This window comes from Gorilla gorilla, chromosome 4 (assembly GCF_029281585.2).
Source record: "Gorilla gorilla gorilla isolate KB3781 chromosome 4, NHGRI_mGorGor1-v2.1_pri, whole genome shotgun sequence".
Classification (NCBI taxonomy): Eukaryota; Metazoa; Chordata; class Mammalia; order Primates; family Hominidae; genus Gorilla; species Gorilla gorilla.
The window spans coordinates 33,198,015-33,224,839 of record NC_073228.2 but is presented as its reverse complement, the minus strand read 5'-3'; the positions used below and the strand labels follow the sequence as shown (position 1 = coordinate 33,224,839).

Here is a 26,825-nt window from a genome sequence, read left to right as displayed (position 1 = left end):
ATAAGCTTTACTTAGTGTAAACTTTTGATATAGACCCCAAGTTCATTATTTGCTTGGTATTTCAGGTACTGGCAACCCATATATGAGCCAATGATAATTAGATCACCTAGATCTTGGTTTAAATTTATTACTGACACCACATCCTTTTCGTTCTTTATTATTTTTGAGTGCTTCTCTACTTCCTTGAAATGCTCTTGCTTTCTGGAAAAATCTCTTTATGTAAACTCCTTAAGGGCAAGAGTCTGTGATAGTGCTTGGTACATAATTAGTACTCAACACGTATTTGCTGAATAGCCAGGTGCAGTGGCACGTGCTGGTAGCTGCAACTAAGTCAGGAAGCTAAGGTGGAAGGATCACCTGAGGTCAGACATTTCAGGCTGCAGTGCTGTATGACAGTGATGTGAATAGCCACTACACTCCAGCCTGGACAACACGGGCTCCATGGCTAAAATAAGAAAAAATTTTGATAAATACATATATTGTTTCTCTTTATAAATCTTTATCAAATAAGATGATGAAATCCAAAATTATAACTGTTATTATGGTGGTTGATCTCTGCCCCCCAATTTTCCACAGCCGTATTTCTATTTATTTGTTTTTTTGGAGACAGAGTCTCACTCTGTCGCCCAGGCTGGAGTGCAGTGGTGCCATCTCGGCTCACTGCAATCTCTGCATCCCATGTTCAAGTGATTCTCCTGCCTAAGCCTCTCGTGTAGCTGGGATTATAGGCACGCGCCACTACGCCAGGCTAATTCTTTTTGTATTTTTAGTAGAGACAGGGTTTCGCCATGTAGGCCAGGCTGGTCTTTAACGCCTGACCTCAAGTGATCCACCTGCTTCAGCCTCTTATAATGCTGGGATTACAAGCGTGAGCCACTGTGGCCGACCCGCCATAGCCATATTTCTAATTACGTTTTTTGTTTCTTGAATATACAAGAAGTACTATAACTGTATTAATCCATGCTTGCATTGCTATAAAGAAATACCTGAGACTGGGTAATTTATAAACAAAAGAGGTTTAATTGGCTTACGGTTCTGTAGGCTGTACAGGTAGTATAGTGGCTTCTGCTTCTGGGGAGGCCTCAGGAAATATACAATTATGGTGGAAGGCAAAGGGGAGTAAGGCTTCTGGCATGGTGCAAGTAAGAGAGGGCAGGAGGGAGGTGCTACATGCTTTTAAAGGACATGTTGGGGCCAGGTGCAGTGGCTCATACCTGTAATCACAGCACTTTGGGAGACAGAGGTGGGTGGATCACCTGATGTCAGGAGTTTGAGACCAGCCTGGCCAACATGGTGAAACCCCGTCTCTACTAAAACTACAAAAATTATCTCGGTTTGGTGGCGGGCACCCGTAATCCCAGCTACTTGGGAGTCTGAGGCAGGAGAACGGCTTCAATCTGGGAGGCAGAGGTTGCAGTGAGCCGAGATGGCACCACTGCACTCCAGCCTGGGAGACAAAGCCAGACTCCATTTCAAACAAAAAATAAATAAATAAATAAGATAAATAAATAAAGGACATGTCTTAAGCGAGCCCTCACTCACTAGTGTGAGGAGAGAACCAGGGGGATGGTGCTAAACCATTCATAAAAATCCACCCCCATGATCCAGTCACCTCCCACCAGGCCTCACCTCCAACATTGGGGATTACAATTGGACATGAGATTTGGGTGGGGACAGAGTTCCAAACCTATCAATAACAATGATAAACGGCATGAATTTTTATATCAGACAGACCTGGAATTGATCCTGGCTCCACTTACTAATTTTGTGTGACCTTGGGCAAGGTACGAAACCTCTCCAACCTCCAGTTTCTCCTCAGGAAAATGCAGCTGATAATAGTGCTATCTCACAGGATTGCTGCCAGGATTAAAGAAGATAATAATAATACATGTGATGTGCTAAGCCATGTGCAGGACCCATTAATGTACAATGAATTTTTGTTTTTTTGGTTTCAAATTAGTTGAGATTCAACTGTAAAAGACATGGTTGAAGTCCTAAAGGAGTGTGCTTATTGGACCTACAAATAGGAAATATGTGTATAAATGACTTTAAAACACTGACAGACTATATGAATAAGTTAAAATGAATAAGGTAGAGACTGAATATACATCAATGACTATTATTTCATTATAGGGTCCAAATGGTGCTAGAAGCTCAACAAAATTATTGTCCATGTGCTGTTATCTTATTTAGATATACAAACAAATATTTTAAAATAAATGTATTTAAATTATATCATAAATAAAATAAATTACTTGTGGGAGTGAGTCATAATTAATGATTATAGTAGCAATGGTCCTACTAATTTTAGACAAACAGATTGCTGTGCTATATGAACAACTAACTACGAAGACTAAATAGATACCAAATTCTGTTATAATAAAGTAAAACATAACTTGATCTGAAACATTTAATCATGGGCTTAATTCCAATTATAATGTATGATGTTTAAAGTATAAGTGATAAGTAGTTCACATAAGTGATTATTATTATATATAATTAATATTATAAACCTTCAGCTTAGCTTTGTATTTTTGTTTGTTTGTTTTTGTTTTTTGGAGATGGAGTCTCGCTTTGTCACCCAGGCTGGAGTGCAGTGGCGCGATCTCGGCTCACTGCAAGCTCCGCCTCCCGGGTTCACGCCATTCTCCTGCCTCAGCCTCTCGAGTAGCTGGGACTACAGGCGCCCGCCAACACGCCTGGCTAATTTTTTGTATTTTTAGTAGAGACGGGGTTTCACCGTGTTAGCCAGGATGGTCTCGATCTCCTGACCTTCTGATCCGCCCGTCTCGGCCTCCCAAAGTGCTGGGATTACAGGCGTGAGCCACCGCGCCCGGCCAGCTTTGTATTTTTCTAATTATCTGGAGAGGAGATAGGAGTTTACTAGAAAAAAAAGAAAGTTTTTTCATTTCAATATGAAGATTCCTACTTTCAAGCCCCTTTTCCAATAGGCGCCACTCAGACATCAGAATAATGACACATTCTTTGGTATAGATACACACACTCTGGGTGTTTAAGTTAGCTTACGGCAGGGCAGGATCTTGCCCGATATAATAGAAATATATAATAGAAATAGAAGAATTCCTTTGATTGAGAAGCGGATACTGGTTAGCAAGGACCTTGGAAAACTAGTAGAAGAGATGGAAATAACCGAAGTCTTCTTTGACAATGAAGAAACTTGTTTTGAGACTCCAGGGGTTGGGGAAAGGGTTTTCCTGGGCTTTACAACTCCATTGTTATTTGGTAAAGGCTGGGAGGGGAGTGGGCTGAAAGTATGAAAACTGTCCTTTCCCAAACTTCTCCCCCATCTTGTCTAAAATGACCAATTATTCAACGCTTATGCTCCTTTTAGTATAAACTAGTTTAATCAACTAGCTTTTCTAATAACTAACTGAGATATATCAAGATAATGAGATTTTGAAAGGCGATCAAGGAAAAAGCAAAATATCGTTTTAAAGCATAAGTTGTTGATGAACACAAAGCTTTAAGTGGGAGCTGGCAGCTTCAGGAAGGAATCTGGCAGGAAGAGAAGACCAAGATAGCCCAGATAGTGATGAGGATTACTAAAACAAGAGATGGAAAGAAGAATGTAGTAAAGGAGTTGAGCAAGTAACAACAGCAAAAAAAGTGAAAAGAGACCAAAGAAAAGGAGGCACTGAAGCATAGCATTGAATGAAGTACATATGCGACTAGGAGCAAGCATTATAAAATATGAGCAGCAGTGTGGGTTGTTTACTTAGAAGTAAAGTTGCTAAGTCTGAATTTATTTTTATTTATTTATTTATTTTTTGACGAGTCCCAAGTATCTTTCTCCAAAACAGGAGGGAATACCAGCCGACTTCTGATTCTGTTGTAGGTTAAGCTGATAATTATGGTTAGAACCTCTAGGTGTTTGCTATATTGTTAGCTAGTAGGAAGAATGTTGGAAGATTGGAGCCAGTTTCAATTGCCCATCTGTTCTGGTCTTATACTAGGATTAAGTGTTTACTAAAAATAGAACGGGGTAACATTGCCAAACGTGTAGCCCATAGGCATTTGTAAACTTGCTCTCTTATTAAGATAATTCATGTTTTAAACACTGGTTGGCCATGAATTGAAGATGTAAAGATGAGGATTTAATAGGTAGTTTTTTTCTGGAATAGATGATATGCTTTTTTTCTGTGGGGAAATTCTAATTACAACAAGCATAGGTTTAAGCCTCTGGCTGATAATTAAAGTTATGCTATCAGTCAGGTCTTACCGTACTGCCAGTACTTGCTGTTGGAGAGAGAATAGATTGTAATAGATTCTGTTGTTCAGGGTCTGTGACAACTGAAGCCTGCCAAAGTCAGTTGCCCCATTCTCTCCTCTTTGTCATATGTAAGTGAGGCAGCAAAGTATTGTGAAAAAAATATGTCAAGAGAGCTGACTTATACGATGATTATTGCTCTTCTTGTTTGACCTGGGGCAAGCCCTTCTGAGCATTTTTTTTTTAATTTTCAAAATGAAAATAATATGTATTTTATCCAAGTGGAAGCATTATTGTAGGGTCAGACATTATAATGTATGTGAGCACTTTTTAAACTATAAAGACAACGTATAAAAATGAGGTTTTCATTTCTATCACCTAAGAATTGTTTCTAGTTTAAGAGAGGCTGAAATGGTCATATTTCTGTCATGTAGGCATTTCTCATAAATTTTTCAAGGAATGGAATGAGCAGGAAAGGAACTATGAAAGTAATGGAAAAGAATCATGTGGGTATTTGCATGAAAGACAGACTTACTTGAAATTCTAGGCACAGGAATGGTTTCTCAGGATTGTGATTACGCTATTCTCTGAAAGATTTAGGTGAAAAGGCAAAGACCTTATTTATGATTAGATATGTTTTATATCAAAATATGACAGTAATGAATATAGGAGAATGAATCTTATGCATCTATAGTTACTCTTTGAAAATAACATTGCTGGCTGCTATCTGAATCACCTGTTGTTCAGTTATTTTTTTTCCCTTAGGAAATTGTGTTTTGTATATTTTTAAATTATTGTAAAATGTCTGCAAAATTAATCTGCACCACAGGAAAGATAAAAAATAAAGAAAAACATCTGCAAAATTAAGCATTGATTAGATTAAATATGGACGAGGTGCAGAATTTAAATTTATTTATTTATTTATTTTTTGAGACGGAGTCTTGCTCTGTTGCCCAGGCTGGAGTGCAGTGGCTCGATCTCAGCTCACTGCAAGCTCTGCCTCCCAGGTTCACACCATTCTCCTGCCTCAGCCTCCTGAGTAGCTGGAACTACAGGTGCCTGCCACCACACCTGGCTAATTTTTTGTATTTTTAGTAGAGACAGGGTTTCACCACTTTAGCCAGGATGGTCTCAATCTCCTGACCTCGTGATCTGCCTGCCTCAGCCTCCCAAAGTGCTGGAATTACAGGCGTGAGCCACCGTGCCCGGCCTGCAAAATTTAAATTTAATACAAATTTAATGGACTATCCCCAAATATATGGATGTGTAGAATATTATATATGTTTTTAAAACATGAGTTAGAGAAAGGGTTGGAGAAAGGATTTGAAAGGAGATGAGCACAAAGATGAATATCTCCAATTCAAGGTAGAAAATGTACGTAACAATTATCAGTCAATACATTTATTTATATATAATTTAAAACTTTTTTTCTCATAGAAAAAATCTGTAGGTTGTCCTAAATATAGCAGTCTTAATCTAAATAATCTATTTGAACCAATACTTTCTGAGACTCTACATAGGCACAGATCCTATCCGAGAAGCTGCTAATCAACTGCTACACTGCTGCAGGATAAACCTTTTATATTTTTATAATTTTGTGTACTCAAAAGCTTATATCAGTGAAGATAGATATTTCTTCAATCTAATTACTGTTAGTTATTTTAATGGAATCAATCACTTTGAAAAGAGGATTCAGGTGTAAAAGCTTTATTCTACTTTTATTAATGAATTTAGGTTGCTTTAGCTGCTAATAATGCTGTTGTTTGCTTCTTTCTGTTGTTTTTTTTTTTTGAGACGGAGTCTCGCTCGTCGCCCAGGCTGGAGGGCAGTGGCGTGATCTCGGCTCACTGCAAGCTCCGCCTCCCGGGTTCACACCATTCTCTGGCCTCAGGCTCCCGAGTAGCTGGGACTACAGGCGCCGGTCACCACGCCTGGCTAATTTTTTGTATTTTTTGTTTTTTTTTTTTTTTTTTTTTTTTAGTAGTGACAGAGTTTCACCGTGTTAGCCAGGATGGTCTCAATCTCCTGACCTCGTGATCCGCCCGCCTCGGCCTCCCAAAGTGCTAGGATTACAGGTGTTAGCCACTGCGCCCGGCCTGCTTCTTTGTGTTTTATCTTGCATTGTGTTACTGTGGAGAGAAGCAATTCATTTAAAATATCTGGCTGATGCAAAGGCATAAGAATGACACAATGGACTTTGGAAACTTGGGGGGAAGAGTGGGAGTGGGGCGAGGGATAAAAGACTACAAATATGGAGCAGTGTATACTGCTCGGGTGATGAGTGCATCAAAATCTGCCAAATCACCACTAAAGAACTTACTCATGTAACCAAATACCACCTGTACCTCAATAACTTACGGAAAACTAAAATAAAAAAAAGAAAGGCTTGAACTATTGATTCTCACACACACACACACACTCACTCACACACACACACACACACACACACAAATAAATAGAATGAAATATCTGGCTGAGTGCAGTGGCTCATGCCTGTAATCCCAGCACTTTGGAAGGCTGAGACGGGAGGATCCTTTGAGCCCAGGAGTTTGAGACCAGCCTCGGCAATATTAGTGAGACTGTCTCTACAAAAAATTAAAAACAAACAAAAACTGCTTAATAAAATATCTAAGCGTTTTTCAATTCAGAAAAAACTTAACAGTTTAGAAAGTTTTGTGTTAACATTGCTATTTTTTTTTTCAGGAAACAAATGAAAACGTATTTTTTTTTATTCTCTGTTGTTTTTTTTGTTGTTGTTGTTGTTGTTTGGAAACAGAGTCTCACTTTGTTGCCCTGGCTGTGGTGCAATCTTGGCTCACTGCAACCTTCACCTCCTGGGTTCAAGCCCAGCCTCAGTCTGATTCTCTAGCCTCAGCCTCCCAAGTAGCTGGGATTACAGGCACCCACCACCATGCTCGGTTAATTTTTGTATTTTTAGTAGAGATGTGGTTTCACCATGTTGGCCAGGCTGGTCTCAAACTCCTGACCTCAAGTGATCCACCCACCATGGCCTCCCAAATTGATGGGATTACAGGCATGAGCCACCGCACGCAGCCCCATTCTCTACCTTATTCTATATAGTTTTACTACATTTTAATATTTTTAGATATAAATGTAGAAATTATAGTTTTAGTTTTAATGGTTCCTGACATTTTTTTTAAGTTTATTCAGAGCAAATGAAAACTGCTTTTAGGCCAGGCATGGTGGCTTATGCCTGTAATCTCAGCACTTTGGGAGGCTGAGTGAGGCGGATCACCTGAGGTCCGAAGTTCGAGACCAGCCCAGCCAACATGGTGAAACCCCATCTGTACTAAAAATACAAAAATTAGCTGGATGTGGTGGTGGGCAGCGGGCACCTGTAATCCCAGCTACTTGGGAGGCTGAGGCGGGGAGAATTGCTTGAACCTAGGAGGCAGAGGTTGCAGTGAGCCGAGATGGCTCCACTGCACTCCAGCCTGGCAGCCTGGGCAACAGAGACAGACTCGATCTCAAAAAAAAAAAAAAAAGAAAAGAAAGAAAGCTGCTTTGGTGTTTTATATTATGAAAGAAATTTAGCTGGACAGATCCAGCTGTTGCATTTATAAATAGCTACAGATATCTACAGCAATAAAGGGTTTATTCAGGTTGTTATGGCAACTAAAATTCAGCAGAACTTCAAAGATAAACTATATTGAAGCAAGAGGTACATTAACTGTACATTTAATCAAATTATACAATAAAATTGTTGCTTAATATATCATTTTAGAAAGCAAGAAATTAGTTTAACATATCAATGTAACTTACTATTTTTAATGTACAAAGATTTTGTTTTTACTCTTTTATTTTTTTTAGATGGAACCTGGCTCTGTCGCCCAGGCTAGAGTGCAGTGCCACGATCTCGGCTCACTGCAACCTCTGCCTCCCAGGTTCAAGTGATTTTTCTGCCTCAGCCTCCTTTGTAGCTGGGAATACAGGTGCATGCCACCTCACCTGGCTAATTTTTTTTTTTGTATTTTTAGTAGAGACGGGGTTTCACTGTGTTAGCCAGGATGGTCTCGATCCCCTGACCTTGTGATCTGCCCTCCTCAGCCTCCCAAAGTGCTGGGATTACAGGTGTGATGTACAAAAATTTTGTTCCTAATTTATCTATATGGGTTTTATATACTTTTAAGGAGCTTTACTTATAGGAATGATGGATCATGCTGACCCATTTAAAACTCTCTTTCTCGGTCTTCTTTGTAATAAGTTGCATGCTTATTTAGATCTGCTGGCTAGGGTTGAGGGTACATTTCTGAGTCAGTGGAATACATAAAAGCCTGCATTCAGCTTTAAGTCCATGATCTTTTTTTTTTTTTTTTTTTTTTTTTTTTGAGACAGAGTCTTGCTCTGTCACCCAGGCTGGAGTGCAATGCCACGATCTCGGTTTACTGCAATCTCCGCCTCCTGGGTTCAAGCGATTCTCCTGCCGCAGCCTCCCAAGTAGCTGTGATTATAGGCGCCTGCCACCATGCCCAGCTAATTTTTTGTATTTTTAGTAGAGACAGGGTTTTGCCATGTTGGCCGGGCTGGTCTCCTGACCTCTGGTGATCACCTGCCTTGGCCTCCCAAAGTGCTGGGATTACAGGCATGAGCCACCACACCAAGTGCTGGGATTACAAGCATGAGCCACTACACCTGGCCAAAATCCGTGATCTTATACCAATGTTTTATCCAACTTAACTACCTGGTTATAATCTTTTAAGCCATTTGAATATGTAGATTTATTCAGATATTCTGTTACAGTGGGTCTAGGAGTGGGACATGAGAACCTATAAATTTAAAAAATAATTGGCCAGGGCTGGGCGTGGTGGCTTATGCCTGTAATCCCAGCACTTTGGGAGGCCGAGGAGGGCGGATCACGAGGTCAGGAGATCGAGACCATCCTGGCTAACATGGTGAAACCCTGTCTCTACTAAAAATACAAAAAATTAGCCAGGCGTGGTGGTGGGCGCCTGTAGTCCCAGCTACTTGGGAGGCTGAGGCAGGAGAATGGCGTGAACCCGGGAGGCGGAGCTTGCAGTGAGCCAAGATCGTGCCACTGCACTCCAACCTGGGCGACACAGCGAGACTCCGTCTCAAAAAAAAAAAAAAACTAATAATTGGCTGGGCGAGGTGGCTCACACCTGTAACCCCAGCACTTTGGGAGGTTGAGGTGGGCAGATCACCTGAGGTCAGGAGTTCGAGACCAGCTTGGCCAACATGGTGAAACCCGTGTCTACTAAAAATACAAAAATTAGCCAGGCGTGATGGCAGGTGCCTGTAATCTCAGCTACTAGGGAGGCTGAGGCAGGAGAATCACTTGAACCTGGGAGGCAGAGATTGCAGTGAGCTGAGATCACGCCACTGTACTCCAGCCTGGGCAATAGAGTCTCAATCTCAAATAATAATAATAATTATTTTTATTTTTATTCAATGTAATATGTGTATAATTTTTAAAAGTGAATAGTGTACTGTAAAGCATATGCTAAGAACAGTCTCTTACCCTTTTCTTCTTCATTCTCAAGTCCTCCTTGGAAACAACTATTTTAGTTTTCTTTTCTTTCTTTTTCTCTCTCTTCCTCTCTTTTCTCTTTCTATACATTGGGACCACAATGGCAAAGGAAGCAACTATTTTTAATTCTTTTTGTTTGTTTGTTTGTTTGTTTGAGATGGAGTTTCACTCTTGTTTCCCAGGCTGGAGTGCAATGCCGCGATCTCGCCTCACCGCAACCTCCGCCTCCTAGGTTCAAGTGATTCTCCTGCCTCAGCTTCCCGAGTAGCTGGGATTACAGGCATGCACCACTATGCCTGGCTAATTTTGTATTTTTAATAGAGACAGGGTTTCTCCATGTTGGTCAGGCTGGTCTCGACCTCCTGACCTCTGGTGATCCTCCTGTCTTGGCCTCCCAAAGTGCTGGGATTACAGGCATGAGCCACTGTGCCTGGCCTATTTTTAGTTCTTTGTTTCTTCTGGGATTTACCTGTCTCTAAAGAATGTTTCATTTGCTGTTTCTTGTTTTTTAAATTATAGACAGTAACTCTTTGTTTTTTATTCTAGAAGATAAAGATTTAACAATCTTATACAACTCCTGCTACCACTTACTTTCCCCCACTAACTCCCAGTATAATCATACCACAACTTCAGGCAAAATAATGTTTACATTGTTTGAATTATGTATATATTGTTTACAACTGAGCCACTGTATACTGTGTTTACATTTTCTTTTTTTTTTTTTGAGACGGAGTTTCACTCTAGTTGCTCAGGCTGGAGTGCAATGGCGCAATCTCAGCTCACTGCAACCTCCGCCTCCCGGGTTCAAGCGATTCTCCTGCCTCAGTCTCCTGAGTAGCTGGGATTACAGGCATGCGCCACCATGCCCGGCTAATTTTGTATATTCAGTAGAGACGGGGTTTCTCCATGTTGGTCAGGCTGGTCTCAAACTCCCGACCTCAGGTGATCCGTCTGCCTTGGCCTCCCAAAGTGCTGAGATTACAGGCGTGAGCCACCGTGCCTGGCCCGTGTTTACATTTTCTTTCTTGTATAACCTTTTGTTTTTCCTGGAGTTAATAATTTACTGTTTTTCATTTGTTTAGTTTTCTATGTATCTATTGTCCTTTATTTTCTGAACTCTGCAGTAGAAACATAAAAACCACTATCAGTATAGTTAAACATCCTGGGTAATCATTTTTTAGAAGGCTTTCATCTTGGAACTTTGCATCTACCTGTTCCAGTCCAGACTGTATGTGCTGTATACCTTCTGTACAGCTGACATTCTGGAGCTCTACCATGATCCTCGTGGTTCCTGATGCTTCTTTTTCATCAGAGCCTCAGTTTTGTGGTTTTCATTTCTTTCTGGGTTTCTTTTCTCATTTTGCTGGTGGACATCCTTTACTAGTCTTTTTATAAAAGATTCATGGTTAGAAAGCAGGATTAGTGAGCTTAAAAAAACAAATAAAAGATTCATGGAAGTTAATTTTTTTCAGATATTTCAGTTAATTTTGTTAACCTGAAATATCTTTATTCCACTCCTCCACTTGATTGTTAGCCTAGTTGGGTACAGAATTACAGGTTAAAGGCCAAGTGTGGTGGGTCATACCTATAATCCCAATACCTTGGGAGGCCAAGGCAGGTGAATTGCTTAAGACCTGGAGTTTGAGGACAGCCTGGTCAACATAGTAAGACCCTGTCTCTAGAAGAAAAATTAGCCAGGCATGGTGGCCCATGCCTGTAGTCCTAGCTACTTGGGAGGCTAAGGCAGGAGGATCACTTGAGCCCAGGAGTTTGAGGCTGCAATGAACTCTGATTGGACCACTGCACTCCAGCCTGGAAATCAGAGCAAGACACTGTCTCTCTAAAAAAACAAAAAACAAAACAAACAACAAAAAAATTGTTAGAAAATTGTTTTCCCACAGAATTTTGAAGGCATTAGTCTGTTGTCCCTCAGCTTTCACTGTTGTTGTTGTTGTTGTTGTTGTTGTTGTTGTTATTATTTGAGATGGAGTCTTGCTCTGTCATCCAGGCTGTAGCACAGTGGCGCAGTCTCGGCTCACTGCAAGCTTCGCCTCCCAGGTTCATGCCATTCTCCTGCCTCAGCCTCCCGAGTAGCTGGGACTACAGGCACCCACCACCATGCCCGGCTGATTTTTGTATTTTTAGTAGAGACGGGGTTTCACCATGTTAGCCAGGATGGTCTCAATCTCGTGACCTCGTGATCCGCCCACCTCGGTCTCCCAAAGTGCTGGGATTACAGGTGTGAACCACCGCGCCCAGCCTTCAGTGTTATTATTGAGAAAGATGATAGCATTCTGATTCCTGAACCTATTTGTATGTGGTTTACTTTATTTTGTTTAATTTTTTATTATTATTTTTTGAGACGGAGTCTCACTCTGTTGCCCAGGCTGGAGTGCAGTGGCACGATCTTGGCTCACTGCAACCTCTGCCTCTGGGTTCAAGCAATACTCCTGCCTCAGCCTCCCAAGTACCTAGAACTATAGGTGTGTGCCACCATGCCTGGCTGATTTTTGTATTTTTTGTAGAGGCAGGGTTTCACCATGTTGGCCAGGCTGGTCTCAAACTCTTATCCTCAAGTGATCCACCCATCTTGGCCTCCCAAAGTGCTTCTATTACAGGCGTGAGCCACCCTACCTGACCTGTATGTGACTTACTTTATCTTTTTTCTTTTTCGTTTTTTTGAGATGGAGTCTCACTCTAATCACCCAGGCTGGAGTGCAGTAGCACAATCTCAGCTCACTGCAACCTCCGCCTCCTGGGTTCAAGTGATTCTCCTGCCTCAGCCTCCCAAGTAGCTGGGATTACAGGCACGTGCCACCACACCCAGCTAATTTTTTGTATTTTTAGTAGAGATGGGGTTTCACTGTGTTAGCCAGGATGGTCTTGATCTCCTGACCTTGTAATCGCCCACCTTGGTCTCCCAAAGTGCTAGGATTACAGGCGTGAGCCACTGCAGACTTAAAACTTTATCTTAAAGCTTTTAGACTCTTCTCTTTAGCCAGCATTTTGGGAACTGAGTAAGGGAATACACCTGTTTATATGTAACTTTTCACATAGTATTCTTAATTTTAGTAAGGTGATTTACTTCAGTCTCTCAGTATATACCTTGTGTCTTTGAATATTCTGTTTCAATTAATCAGAAAATGAACATTTTCTCTCCTGCCATGTGAGGGAGGTACACTTGTTTGGTTGCATGGGAGTTTAGAAGAAAACTATCTTAGGTATTTCTTCTGTATAATTTCAATGAATTGCAACGTTTCCAACACTTCTCCTTATACCTGCTGTCTGAGATAGCTAGTATCTCCAGTTCCTTAGATTCCTGGAGTTCTTTGATGAGAACCAGCTAGATTCTTGATGTCATCCCCCTATTGGACAGTTTGGACTCAGCTTTCTCTGTTCTGGTATGTTAAGGTTGCTACTCCTTCATTCCCTTTCTTGCTTTCAAATATTTGTTAATCTTTTTTGTCTACTATCATTTCTTCCATGTCTTTCTGTTATTTTAATTTCACATTTCAGGAGGTTTCTGAGATAAATGCATGTGTGCAGTCTGCTATTTTGAATCAGAAGTCCTGAAAGTCCAACATTATTGCCAGTGCTTTTATTGTTTCTGTGATAGGCACTGTGTTCCAAGGCAGCTCATTTCCTTTTTGGTAAGCACTGTTTTTTAGTGGCTGCTTATCTTGGGTGAAAGTCTTTGTCTCTGTAGGACTATTGATGCTAATTCTACACCTTAGAGTATTCCAAATAAATCTGTTGTCTTCCACTTGGTAACCTTTCATAGACTTAAAGACAGTATTAGAACTTTAGTATTTTTTGTTCTCTAGCGTAGAGATAACCCAGTTTCTCTATTTGATCCTCAGAAAATACTGTTTCAAATTTCTTCACTATCCTGGTCACTCACTTCTGAATTAACTGTTCTTAAAGAATGATACCTAGAATTCAGAGCAATACTCCAGGTAGAATCTAACCAGCACAGACTAGAATAAATTATTATCATTTTCTTTTGAAATATTGTTGTGATAAAAAAAAATAAACCTAGCACTCCTGGTATGTTCTGCAAAGGGAAGAGTTTCTCAGAATTTTATCTGCTTGAAATTAAAGAAAAAAATGTAAAGCTTCTACTACTTCTATATATATAGAGAGAGACCTGAAACATACAATGATTTTGTTTTGTTTTGTTTTGTTTTTAATTAGAACAATTGGTGCTCCTTTTTAAAAATAATCTGGAGTGTAGGTTGAGAATTAAGATGTTCTGCATAATAACATAACATGAAATTTTAAACTTTAATTTTGAAATATTTTTAGAGTCATGTAGAAGTTGCAAAAATAGTACAAAGAGTTCAGATGTACTCTTCACCCAGCTTCCCCCAAAGACATCTTATATAACCATAGTATAATTATCAAAATCAGAAAACTGACATTGGTACAATACTATTTATTAACTAAACTACTGACCTTATTTGGATTTCACCAGGTTTTTGTTTGTTTGTTTGTTTGTTTTTTGAGATGGAGCCTCGCTCTGTTACCAGGCTGGAGTGCAGTGGTGTGGTCTTAGCTCACTGCACCCTCGCCTCCTGGGAACAAGCGATTCTCCTTCCTCAGCCATCTGAGCAGCTGGGATCACAGGCATGCATCACTACTCCTGGCTATGGCTAATTTTTGTATTTTTTTCTTTTAGTAGAGACGGGGTTTCACCATGTTGATCAGGCTGATCTTGAACTCCCAGCCTCAAGTGATTCACCTCCCTCAGCCTCACAAGATTTCACCAGTTATTATATACAATCCTTAAAAAAAAATGTTTGGGGGATGTATGTAGTTCTACAGGATTTTATCACATGTATAAATTCATATGACCATTATCACATTTGGGATATAGAACTCCCAAAGAAACTCCCATGTGCTAGCCGTTTACAGTCACACCCCAATCCTAACCCCTGGCAACCACTGATCTGTTTTCCATCACCATACTTTTGTTACTTTGAGAATGTTATGTAAGTGGAATCCTCTAGTATGTGACCTTTTGAAACCCAATAGTTTTTCAACAGTTACCTCACCGCACCCCCACAGAAGTCTTTAGTTTCTATTGTTGCTGTCTTTATGTCCATGAGTACCCCATGTTTAGCTCCCACTTATAAGTGAGAACATGTGGTATTTGGCTTTCTGTTCTTGCATTAATTCACTTAGGATAAAGGCCTCCAGTTGCACCCGTGTTGCTGCAAAGGACATGATTTTGTTCTTTTTTTATGGCTGGATAGTATTCTGTGGTGTATATGCACCACATTTTCTTTATCCAGGCCACATCTGATGGGCATCTAGGTTGATTCCATGTCTTTGCTATTGTGAATAGTGCTGCAGTGAACATGTGAGTGCATATGTCTTTTTGATAGAATTACTTGTTTTCTTTTGGGTATATACCCAGTATGGGTAATCGGATTCCTGGGTGAAATGGTAGTTCTGTTTTAAGTTCTTTGAGAAATCTTCAAACTGCTTTCCATAGTGGCTAAGCTAATTTGCATTCTCACCAACAGTGTATAAGTGTTCCCTTTTCTCCACAGCCTTTCTGACATCTGTTGTTTTTTGACTTTATAATAATAGCCATTCTGACATCTGACTGATGTGAGATGGCATCTCATTGTGATTTTGATTTGCATTTCTCTGATGATTAGTGATGTGGAGCATTTTCATGTTCATTGGCCACATGTATGTCTTCTTTTGCGAAGTGTCTGTGCATGTCTTTTGCCCATTTGTAAGTGTTTTGTGGTTCTTGTAGAGATATTTCCCCTCTTTGCTTAGATGTAGGGTTTTTTGTTTGTTTGTTTATTTGTTTTATTTTTATTTTTTGGTGGGGTGTGGGGTATGGCTATTGTAAATGGGATTGCATTGTTGACTTGTTTGCCCACTTTTTAATTGGACTGCTTACTTATTTACAGTTGAGGTTAGGGATTTCCTTATTGATTCTAGATATAAATTATTTGTCAAATATATGTGATTTGCAAATATTTTCTCCCAATCTGTGGCTTCTTTTCTCATTTTCTTAATATCTTTCACAGAGGAAAAGTTTTAATTATGATGAAGTCTAATTTATTAATTTTTTCCTTTATGGGTTATACTTTTGGTGTCATATCTAAGAACATTTTTCCTAAATTTAGGTCACACAGAGTTTCTCTTGTTTTTTCCCTAAGAGTCTTATAGCTCAACATCTGATAAAATTATGCATTTGAAGTTTGTTAATTTTGATATAAATTGTGAGGTTTAGGTCAAGGTCCATTTTGTCTCCTACAGGAGACCAGTTGTCCCATCACCACTTGTTAAAATGACTATCCTTGCTTCATTAAATTGCTTTTATGCCTTTGTCAAAAATTGGTTGTCTGTACAAGTGTGAGTTTATTTTTTACTCTTTTTTGTTCTATTGATCTGTATGTCTATGTCTCCCAATACGACCGTTTAACTGTTGTGCCTCTATAGTAAGTCTTTAAAAAGCTAATGTGATTACCCTTATTTTATTCTTTTTTTCAAAATTCTTTTAGCTATTCTAGTTCCTTTGCCTTTCCATATAAATTTTAGAATCAGCTTGTTCATGTATAAAAATCTGTTAGGATTTTTATAGGAATTGCATTAAACCAACTGCAGATCAATTTCGAGAGAATTGATGTCTTTACTCTCTAAAGCCTCCGAATCCATGAGAATGCCACATCTCTCCAGTTATTTAGCTCATTAAAACCTTTTTTTGGCCTGATGCAGTGACTCATGCCTATAATCCCAGCACTTTGAGAGGCTGAGGTGGGAGGATCACTTGAGCACAGGAGTTTGAGACCAGCCTCAGCAACATAGTGAGACCTCATCTCTACAAAAGATAGAAAAATTTGCCAACCATGGTGGCACGTGCCTGTAGTCCCAGCTACTGGGGAGGCTGAGGCGAGGTGATTGATTGAGTCTGGGAGGTCAAGGGTATAGTAAGCCACAATCATTTGTGCCACTGCACTTCAGCCTCAGTGACAGAGCAAGACCCTGTCTCAAATAAAGTAAAATTCATCAGTGTTTTGTAGTTTTTGGCACACAGATCCTGTGCATGTTTTGTTATATTTCTACCCGAATTTTAATTTTTTTTAGTGTTATTGTAAATGTTCTGGGAAATTTTATTACCTGTGATATTGTTGGGCCTTCCCACTGTAGCTTTATATTTTATTAAAACATATATTTTTGACTGAGTGCAGTGGCTCGCACCTGTAATCCCAGCATTTAGGAGGCTGAGGTAGGAGGATTGCTTGAGCCCAGGAGTTCAAGACTAGCTCAGGCAATATAGTGAGACCTCTATCTCTACAAAAAATTTTTAAAAATTAGGCAATATAGTGAGATATCTATCTCTACAAAAAATTTTTAAAAATTAGCCATGCATGGTGGTGCATGCCTGCAGTCCCAGCTACTCAGGAGGCTGAGGCAGGAGGATTGCTTGAGCCCAGGATTTTGAGGCTGCAGTGAGCTATGATCATGCCACTGCACTCCAGCCTGGGTGACAGAACAAGACCCTGTCACAAACAACAAAACAAAACAAAAACAAATGGGGCGCTCGCTTCAGCAGCACATATACTAAAAATGATAGAGAAGATTAGTATGGTCCCTGCACAAGGATCACACTCAAATGTTACATATTATAATTTTTTAAAAATGGGGAAACTGAGACTTAGAACAGTCAAGTAATTAATTGCCTAAGGTTACAAAATTGGTAAACAGTAGAGCTAGGATTCAAACCCAGGTGTGGCTTTAGAATCTCTAACATGATGCTAACCACTATACTATGCTGCCCAGAGCAAAACCATCCTGATATACTCTAACAGCAACTGTTTTTTAAGTTTTGGGTATATATTGTTGCTCAAAAGTGACAAGACTACTAACTTTATCTTTTGTGTTACCCAGATTAAAATTCTTTCAGGAAAAAATGAACTATATATAATATTAAGATTAATGTATTTCATCATCTGCCTCCTTCTTATCTAAATCAAAGAATTCCCAGGGGGCCTGGCATGGTGGCTCACACCTGCACTTTGGGAGGCCAAGGCATGAGGATTTAATGAGCCCAGGAGTTCAAGACCAGCCTGGGCGACAGAGTAAGATCCTGTCTTTACAAAAAAAAAAAATTTTTTTTTTCTTGAGACAGAGTCTTGCTCTGTCGCCCAGGCTGGGAGTGCAGTGGTGCAGTCTTGGCTCACTGCAACCTCTGCCGCCCAGGTTCAAGCGATTCTTTTGCCTCAGCCTCCTGAGTAGCTGGGGTTACAGGCACATGCCACCACACCCAGCTAGTTTTTGTATTTTTAGTAGAGACGGGGTTTCACCATATTGGTCAGGCTGGTCTCGAGCTCCTGACCTTGTGATCTGCCTGCCTCAGCCTCCTAAAGTGCCAGGATTACAAGGCGTGAGCCACCGTGCCCAGCCACAAAAAAATTTAAGATCAACTGGGTTTGTTGGCGCATGCCTGTAGTCTTAGCTACTCCAGAGGCTGAGATGGGAGGATCACTTGAGCCCAGGAGCCCAGGAGTTGGAGGTTACAGTGGGCCATGATGGTCCCACTGCACTCCCGCCTGGGTAACAGAGTAAAACCCTGTCTCTTAAAAAAATTAAAAAAAAAAAAAGAATTCCCAGGATATACAACTGTCAGAGAATGAGAATAAACACACACACACACACACACACACACACACACACACAAAATCTCTCATTATCCCTAATAGTTACAAATTGATTTCATTTTTATTTAAGATTACTCAGAAAAATTTATTGGACTTTTAATTTATGTTAAGAAATTGTTTTAAAAGGCCATCAGAAATTCTATTAAAATCATGAGGCTTTTTTTTTTTTTTAAGACAGAGTCTTGCACAGTCACCTAGACTAGAGTGCAGTGGTGCAATCTCCGCTCACTGCAACGTCTGCCTCCCAGGTGCAAGTGATTCTCCTGCCTCAGCCTCCTGAGTAGCTGGGATTACAGGTGCCCACCACCACTCCTGGCCATTTTTTGTATTTTTAGTAGAGACGGGGTTTCACCGTGTTAGCCAGGATGGTCTCGATCTCCTGACCTCAGGTGATCCACCCGCCTCGGCCTCCCGGAATGTTGGGATTACAGGCATGAGCCACCACAACCAGCCCATGAGGTATATATATACCTCATATATGCTACGCATTTGCTAATTTAGACAATGTAGTGTGCTGTTTATAAAAGTTGGCAGCATTTGAGAAGTTAATCTTGACTCTGTCTCATGTCCAGCCAGGGCTGTTAGACTGTCCCAGAGAAGGTGATGATCACTGACAATAACGTGTTGATAAATCTTTGAAGCCTTTCAATTAAGAAAGTCCTCTGGAATGTAAACATAGATGTTATACCTGTCACAAAAACTAACTTAAAATAGATCATACACATAAATGTAAAATGCATAACTTATAAGACTTCTAGAAGATAACATAGGAGAAATCTGGTGACCTTGAGTTTGGCCATGAGTTTTAGATACAACTCAAATAGCATGGAGGAAAAACATTGATAAAATTGACTTTAAACTTGTGTTCTGGGAAAGACACAGTAAAGGGAGTTAAAAGGTAAGTCACAAACTGGGAAAAAATCTTTGCAAAACACATATCTGATAAAGGACTTGTACCCAAAATATACAAAAAACACTTACAATTCAACAATAAGAAAGTGAACAACCGAATTAAAAAGGGAGCAAAAGATCTGAACAGATACCTCAATAAAGAAAATGTAGAGACAGCAAATAAACACTAAAAAGACGCTCATCATTTGTCTTTAGGGAATTGCAGGTTAAAACAATGAGATACTATTAAAGTCTGTTAGAATGGCTAAATTTAAAAACTGAAAAGCTGGTGAGGATGAAAAACAAAAGAAACTCTCATCTTTGCTGGTGGAAATGCAAAATGATATAGCCACTTTGGAAAAGAGTTTGGCAATGGCTTACAAGAAAGATAAACATATTCTTACCATATGATCTAGCAATTAATCGCATTTCTAGGTGCAATAGACATACCCAGTTAAGTTGTAAACTTACGTCCACACAGAAACCTGCAAAGGAATGTTTACAGCAGGTTTATTCATAACTGCCCCCAAACTGGATGCAACAGATTGTCCCTTGATAGGCGAATGGATAACCAAAGTATTGTGATACATTCATACAATGGAATGTTATTAAGCGATCAAAAGAAAGGAGATATTAAACCAGGAAAAGACATGGAGAAAATATAGATGCATATTATTAAGTAATTGAAAAACCTATATACTGTAACAATTCCAATTATATAACATTCTGGAGGAGGAAAATTATGGTGGCAGTAAAAAGATCAGTGGTTGTCAGGGGTTGTGGACAGTAGTGAGGGAGGGATGAATAGGTGAAGCAGAGTGGTATTTTAGGGTGGTGAAACTATTCTGTACGCACTGTAATGGTGGATACATGACATTATGCATTTGTTAAAGTCTGTAGAACTTTACAGCACAAAAAGTTAACCTCAGTGTGTACAAATTTAACAATAGCTTTCACAGGTAGGCATGGTGGCTTCTGCCTGTAATCCCAGCTACTTAGGAGGCTGAGGTAAGAAGATCACTGGAGGCCAAGAGTTCAAGTCCAGCTTGGGACTTGAGTTCAAGTCCAGCAACATGGCAAGACCTTGTCTCTAAAAAAAAAAATTTTTTTTAAGGAAAAAATAATATAATTCAGGAGGCCACGGGATTTGGGAAAGAAAGCAGACTGTGACAAGAGCATCTAACTATATTACAAATATATGAAACAACCTCACTGAAGGGATGGGGAGAAAAGTGCTACCCTAACTTTGAAAATGACTGGAGTCTGTAAAACTAAAGGCCAAAGGAACTGTACAAGAGTACTTACTCAAGTTGATAAAGTTTTTCTGCATGGGTTTATAGGTTAATAAATGCATTGTTGCTATACTTGTATACTAACATTGAACAAGAAGAAAATAGATAGCAGATAGTGGGAGCCAGGTTTCTCACTGTTGGAGTGAAAATTTTACAAATCAACAAGGGAGGAAGCTAGAATGACCCATGTGGTAATGGATTAACGTTGAGGATACTAGAACAGCTCATATATAGTTAGATAGTTGCTTGTGGAAATTTTTATAGATGGGTATGTGCACAAGTTAGTATACATACTATAAAGTTTAGAAGTTTACAACACCACCACCACTTCTGACTCCAATTGTAAGTTTAGGGGTCCCCAAGATCACCCTCATGTTGAATAATTCCCTAGAGGTACTCACAGAACTCACTGAAAGCTGCTATATTTACAGTTATGGTTTATTACAATAAAAGGATACATATTAAAACCAGCCAAGGGAAGAAGCACATGGGACAGAGTACAGGAGAATTCCTCATGTGAAGCTTCCAGTTTCTTCTCCTGCTGGACTAATGGACAGTGGTAACTTCCCCCAGCAACAATTTGTGACAACACACTAGAAGTATTGCCAACCAGGTAAGATCACTCAAGCCTTGGTGTCCAGAGTTTTTGTTGGGGCTTGGTCATATAGACATGATTGACTACTCACATGGCTGTTTTTTGATACAGATACCACATGGCTCAAAACCTCCACCATTAATTACATTGTCAGCATAGGCTATCTGGCATGGCCTAAAGCTCCCAGGTTAACAAGGACCTACTTTTCAGTCAGGCATTACAGAGGCTTAGAGAATACCTCCCTGGAGCCAAGGGCAAAAGCCAGACCAATTCAGTAGTAACAAGTATACCTAGTGCTCAGATCTTGGTTTCTAATATTATTCTTCAGTAAGAGTAACCAGGACTCCTTGGAGAAATGGCTGATTCCAGGGATAGGGTAGAAAATGTACAGAACCAGCCTGGGGCATCTTGTAGAGGCAGAAAGTAAGAAAGTGCTAAAGAAAAAAAAAAAAGATCACTGTGAGAGGTATGTAAAAGAAGCCAAATGAAAGAGCACCCAATGGGAAAATTTAGAAATATTTGAGCAAAATAAATGAATGAATACCATACTATTGTATTATAACCTAAAGTATAACATAAATATTCATGATTGTGGTGGGTTGCAGCTGATCTGGGCCAGCGTCATCAGTGGTAAAATAATTTGCTGAAACAGCTGTGAGTTAATAATTGTAATAATAAGTAAGTGTATTAGAGAGAAAGTATGTTGCAAGGAAGCATTGGGCAGCACAGCAGAGAAAAAGCTGTCTGCAAAGGGGCAGGGCTGGAGGGAAGTTTTATAGGATGGACCTGGAGGGCCTACATGTAGAACGAGGTATTTGGGAACAGGATATTGTGCAAACGGAATGTTTGTAGTTAGCTGTTTCTCAGAACAATTGTTCTCCCCCACCCTGGGGCACCCCCCTTGTTGTTGCTAACTTATCAGGACTCCACAATGAGTTCATACTGATATATAAATAAATAATTGAGGCCGGGCGCGGTGGCTCACGCCTGTAATCCCAGCACTTTGGGAGGCCGAGGCGGGTGGATCACGAGGTCAGGAGATCGAGACCATCCTGGCTAACACGGTGAAACCCCGTCTCTACTAAAAATACTAAAAATTAGCCGGGCGTGGTGGCGGGCGCCTGTAGTCCCAGCTACTCGGGACGCTGAGGCAGGAGAATGGCGTGAACCCGGGAGGCGGAGCTTGCAGTGAGCCGAGATCGCGCCACTGCACTCCAGCCTGGGCGACAGAGCGAGACTCCGTCTCAAAAAAAAAAAAAAAAAAAAAAAAAAAATAAATAAATAATTGGATAAATTAATAAATGGAAGTGAATAGACAAATCTTTCCATATAGAATAATGCTAATTATATTATCTAGATACTTCATCCTGAGGATGGGAGCTTAATTCCCCACTCCTTAAGTGTGGGCTGTGCATAGTGACTTCCTTCGAGAGTCCCTTATGAAAAGTGGGGAGTGGGAGGAAAGGAATAACTTCATGGGAGAGACGTGACAAACACACCTTCAAGCCAAGTGATTATGGTCAATATAAACAGTCATAAATCATGTTGATATCATATATACCCTCAATATGCTATGATGAAAAATGGCACTTTATCTCTGTGATCTTTGTCACAAAAGTCTGTAACACCAGTCTAACCATGAGAAAAACAAATACTTTTTTTTTTTTTTTTTTTTTTGAGGCAGAGTCTTGCTCTGTCTCCCAGACTGGAGTGCAGTGCAGTGGTGCAATCTTGACTCACTGCAGCCTCCACCTCTCAGGTTCAAGCAATTCTCCTGCCTCAGCCTCCTGAGTAGCTGGGATTACAGGTGCACACCACCGTGACCAGCTAATTTTTGTGGGTTTTTTTGTTTGTTTTTCGTTTCGAGACAGAGTCTTACTCTGTTGCCCAGGCTGGAGTGCAGTGGCATGACCTCGGCTCACTGCAACCTCTGCCTCTTGGGTTCAAGCGATTCTCCTGCCTCAGCCTCCTGAGTAGCTAGGACTACAGGTGTGCACCACCACGCCTGGCTAATTTTTGTATTTTTTAGTAAAGATGGGATTTCACCATATTGGCCAGGCTGGTCTTGAACTCCTGACCTCGTGATCTGCCCTCCTTGGCCTCCCAAAGTGCTGAGATTATAGGCATGAGCTGCTGTGCCTGGCCAATTTTTGTATTTTTAATAGAAACAGGGTTTCCCTATGTTGGGTAGGCTGGTCTCAAACTCCTGACCTTAAGTGATCCACCCACCTTGGCCTCCCAAAGTAATGGGACTACAGGCATGGGAGCCACAGTGCCCAGCCTGAGAAAAACAAATTCTAATAGAGGGCCATCCTGTAGTATACCTGACCAGAACTCTTTAAACTGTAAAGATCCTCAAAAAGAGAAAGTCTGAGAAACAATCACAGCTAAGAGACACCTAAGGAGACGCGACAAGTAAACGTAATATAGTGGCATCCTGAATGGGATCCTGGAACAGAAAAAGGACATTAAGTAAAAACTAAGGAAATCAAACTATGGACCGGTTAATAATAACTTTTCAGTATTCATTCATTAACTGTAATAAGTGAGCCATACTAACATAAGCTGTTAATAATAGGGGAAAATGGAAAATGTGTGTGTATGTTGGGGGGTATATGAAAATGCTACACTATCTACTCAATTTGTAAATCAAAAACTGTTGGCTGGGCACAGTGGCTCATGCCTGTAATCCCAGCACTTTGGGAGGCCAAGGCGTGTGGATCACTTGAGGTCAAGAGTTTGAGAACAGCCTGATCAACATGGTGAAACCTTGTCTCTACTAAAAATACAAAATTAGCCAGGTGTGGTGGTGCACACCTGTAATCCCAGCTACTCGGGAGGATGAGGCAGAAGAATCTCTTGAACCTGGGAGGTGGCGGTTGCAGTGAGCCAAGATCGTGCCATTGCACTCCAGCCTGGGCAACAAGAGCAACATCTCTGTCTCAAAAAAAAAAAAAAGTTTAGAATGTTTTGATTTTAAAAAGAATTATAATTTTAAAAACTGTAGAACAGGCCGGGCGCTGGGTGGCTCATGCCTGTAATCCTAGCACTTTGGGATACCGAGACAGGCAGATCCCACCAATGGTGTAAAAGTGTTCCTATTTCTCCACATCCTCTCCAGCACCTGTTGTTTCCTGACTTTTTAATGATCGCCATTCTAACTGGTGTGAGATGGTATCTCATTGTGGTTTTGATTTGCATTTCTCTGATGACCAGTGATGTTGAGCATTTTTTCATGTGTCTTTTGGCTGCATAAATGTCTTCTTTTGAGAAGTGTCTGTTCATATCCTTTGCCCACTTTTTGATGGGGTTGTTTGATTTTTTTCTTGTAAATTTCTTTAAGTTCTTTGTAGATTCTGGATATTAGCCCTTTGTCAGGTGGGTAGATTGTAAAAATTTTCTCCCATTCTGTAGGTTGCCTGTTCACTCTGATGGTAGTTTCTTTTGCTGTGCAGAAGCTCTTTAGTTTAATTAGATCCCATTTTTCAATTTTGGCTTTTGTTGCCATTGCTTTTGATGTTTTAGTCATGAAGTCCTTGCCCATGCCTATGGCCTGAATGGTATTGCCTAGATTTTCTTCTAGGCTTTTTATGATTTTAGGTCTAACATTTAAGTCTTTAATCCATCTTGAATTCATTTTTGTATAAGGTGTAAGGAAGGGATCCAGTTTCAGCTTTCTACATATGGCTAGCCAGTTTTCCCAGCACCATTTATTAAATAGGGAATCCTTTCCCCATTTCTTGTTTTTGTCAGATTTGTCAGTGATCAGATGGTTATAGATGTGTGGTATTATTTCTGAGGGCTCTATTCTGTTCCATTGGTCTGTATCTCTGTTTTGGTACCAGTACCATGCTGTTTTGGTTACTGTAGCCTTGTAGTATAGTTTGAAGTCAGGTAGCATGATGCCTCCAGCTTTGTTCTTTTGGCTTAGGATTGTCTTGGCAATGCAGGCTCTTTTTTGATTCCATATGAACTTGAAAGTAGTTTTTTCCAATACTGTGAATAAAGTCATTGGTAGTTTAATGGGGATGGCATTGAATCTATTAATTACCTTGGGCTATATGGCCATTTTCACAATATTGATTCTTCCTGTCCATGAGCATGGAATGTTCTTCCATTTGTTTGTGTCCTCTCTTATTTCATTGAGCAGTGGTTTGTAGTTCTCCTTGAAGAGGTCCTTCACATCCCTTGTAAGTTGAATTTCCAGGTTTTTTATTCTCTTTGAAGCAATCGTGAATGGGAGTTCACTCATGATTTGGCTCTCTGTTTGTCTGTTATTGGTGTATAGGAACGCTTGTTGTGATTTTTGCACACTGATTTTGTATCCTGAGACTTTGCTGAAGTTGCATATCAGCTTAAGGAGATTTGGGGCTGAGACGGTGGGGTTTTCTAAATATACAATCATGTCATCTGCAAACAGGGACAATTTGACTTCCTCTTTTCCTAATTGAATACCCTTTATTTCCTTCTCCTGCCTGATTACCCTGGCCAGAACTTCTAACACTATGTTGAATAGGAGTGGTGAGAGAGGGCATCCCTGTCTTGTGCCGGTTTTCAAAGGGAATGCTTCCAGTTTTTGCCCATTAGTATGATATTGGCTGTGGGTTTGTCATAAATAGCTCTTATTATTTTTGGATACATCCCATCAATACCTAGTTTATTGAGAGTTTTTAGCATGAAGGGCTGTTGAATTTTGTTGAAGGCCTTTTCTCCATCTATTGAGATAATCATGTGGTTTTTGTCTTTGGTTCTGTTTATGTGATGGATTATGTTTATTGATTTGCTTATGTTGAACCAGCCTTGCATTGCATGGACGAAGCCAACTTAATCATGGTGGATAAGCTTTTTGATGTGATGCTGGATTCGGTTTGCCAGTATTTTATTGAGGATTTTTGCATTGATGTTCATCAGGGATATTGGTCTAAAATTCTCTTCTTTTGTTGTGTCTCTGCCAGGCTTTGCTATCAGGACGATGTTGGCCTCATAAAATGAATTAGGGAGGATTCCCTCTTTTTCTATTGATTGGAATAGTTTCAGAAGGAATGGTACCAGCTCCTCTTTGTAGCTCTGGTAGAATTCGGCTGTGAATCCATCTGGTCCTGGACTTTTTTTGGTTGGTAGGCTATTTATTATTGCCTCAATTTCAGAACCTGTTATTGGTCTATTCAGAGATTCAACTTCTTCCTGGTTTAGTCTTGGGAGGGTGTATGTGTCCAGGAATTTATCCATTTCTTCTAGATTTTCTACTTTATTTGTGTAGAGGTGTTTATAGTATTCTCTGATGGTAGTTTGTATTTCTGTGGGATTGGTGGTGATATCCCCTTTATTATTTTTTATTGCATCCATTTGATTCTTCTCTCTTTTCTTCATTAGTCTTGCTAGCAGTCTATCAATTTTGTTGATCTTTTCAAAAAACCAGCTCCTGGATTCATCGATTTTTTGAAGGGTTTTTTGTGTCTCTATCTCCTTCAATTCTGCTCTGATCTTAGTTATTTCTTGCCTTCTGCTAGCTTTTGAATGTGTTTGCTCTTGCTTCTCTAGTTCTTTTAATTGTGATGTTAGGGTGTCAATTTTAGATCTTTCCTGCTTTCTCTTGTGGGCATTTAGTGCTATAAATTTCCCTCTA

General features: G+C 40.1%; 1 protein-coding gene and 1 pseudogene across 1 annotated transcript in view; both read left to right on the top strand.

The window, feature by feature from the left end:
* Positions 1 to 26,825, top strand: part of PPM1E (protein phosphatase, Mg2+/Mn2+ dependent 1E) — a 219,213-nt gene that overhangs the window by 61,965 nt on the left and 130,423 nt on the right. The gene's annotated exons all lie outside the window — the stretch shown is intronic.
* LOC115934790 (uncharacterized) lies at positions 17,301 to 17,398 on the top strand (annotated as a pseudogene).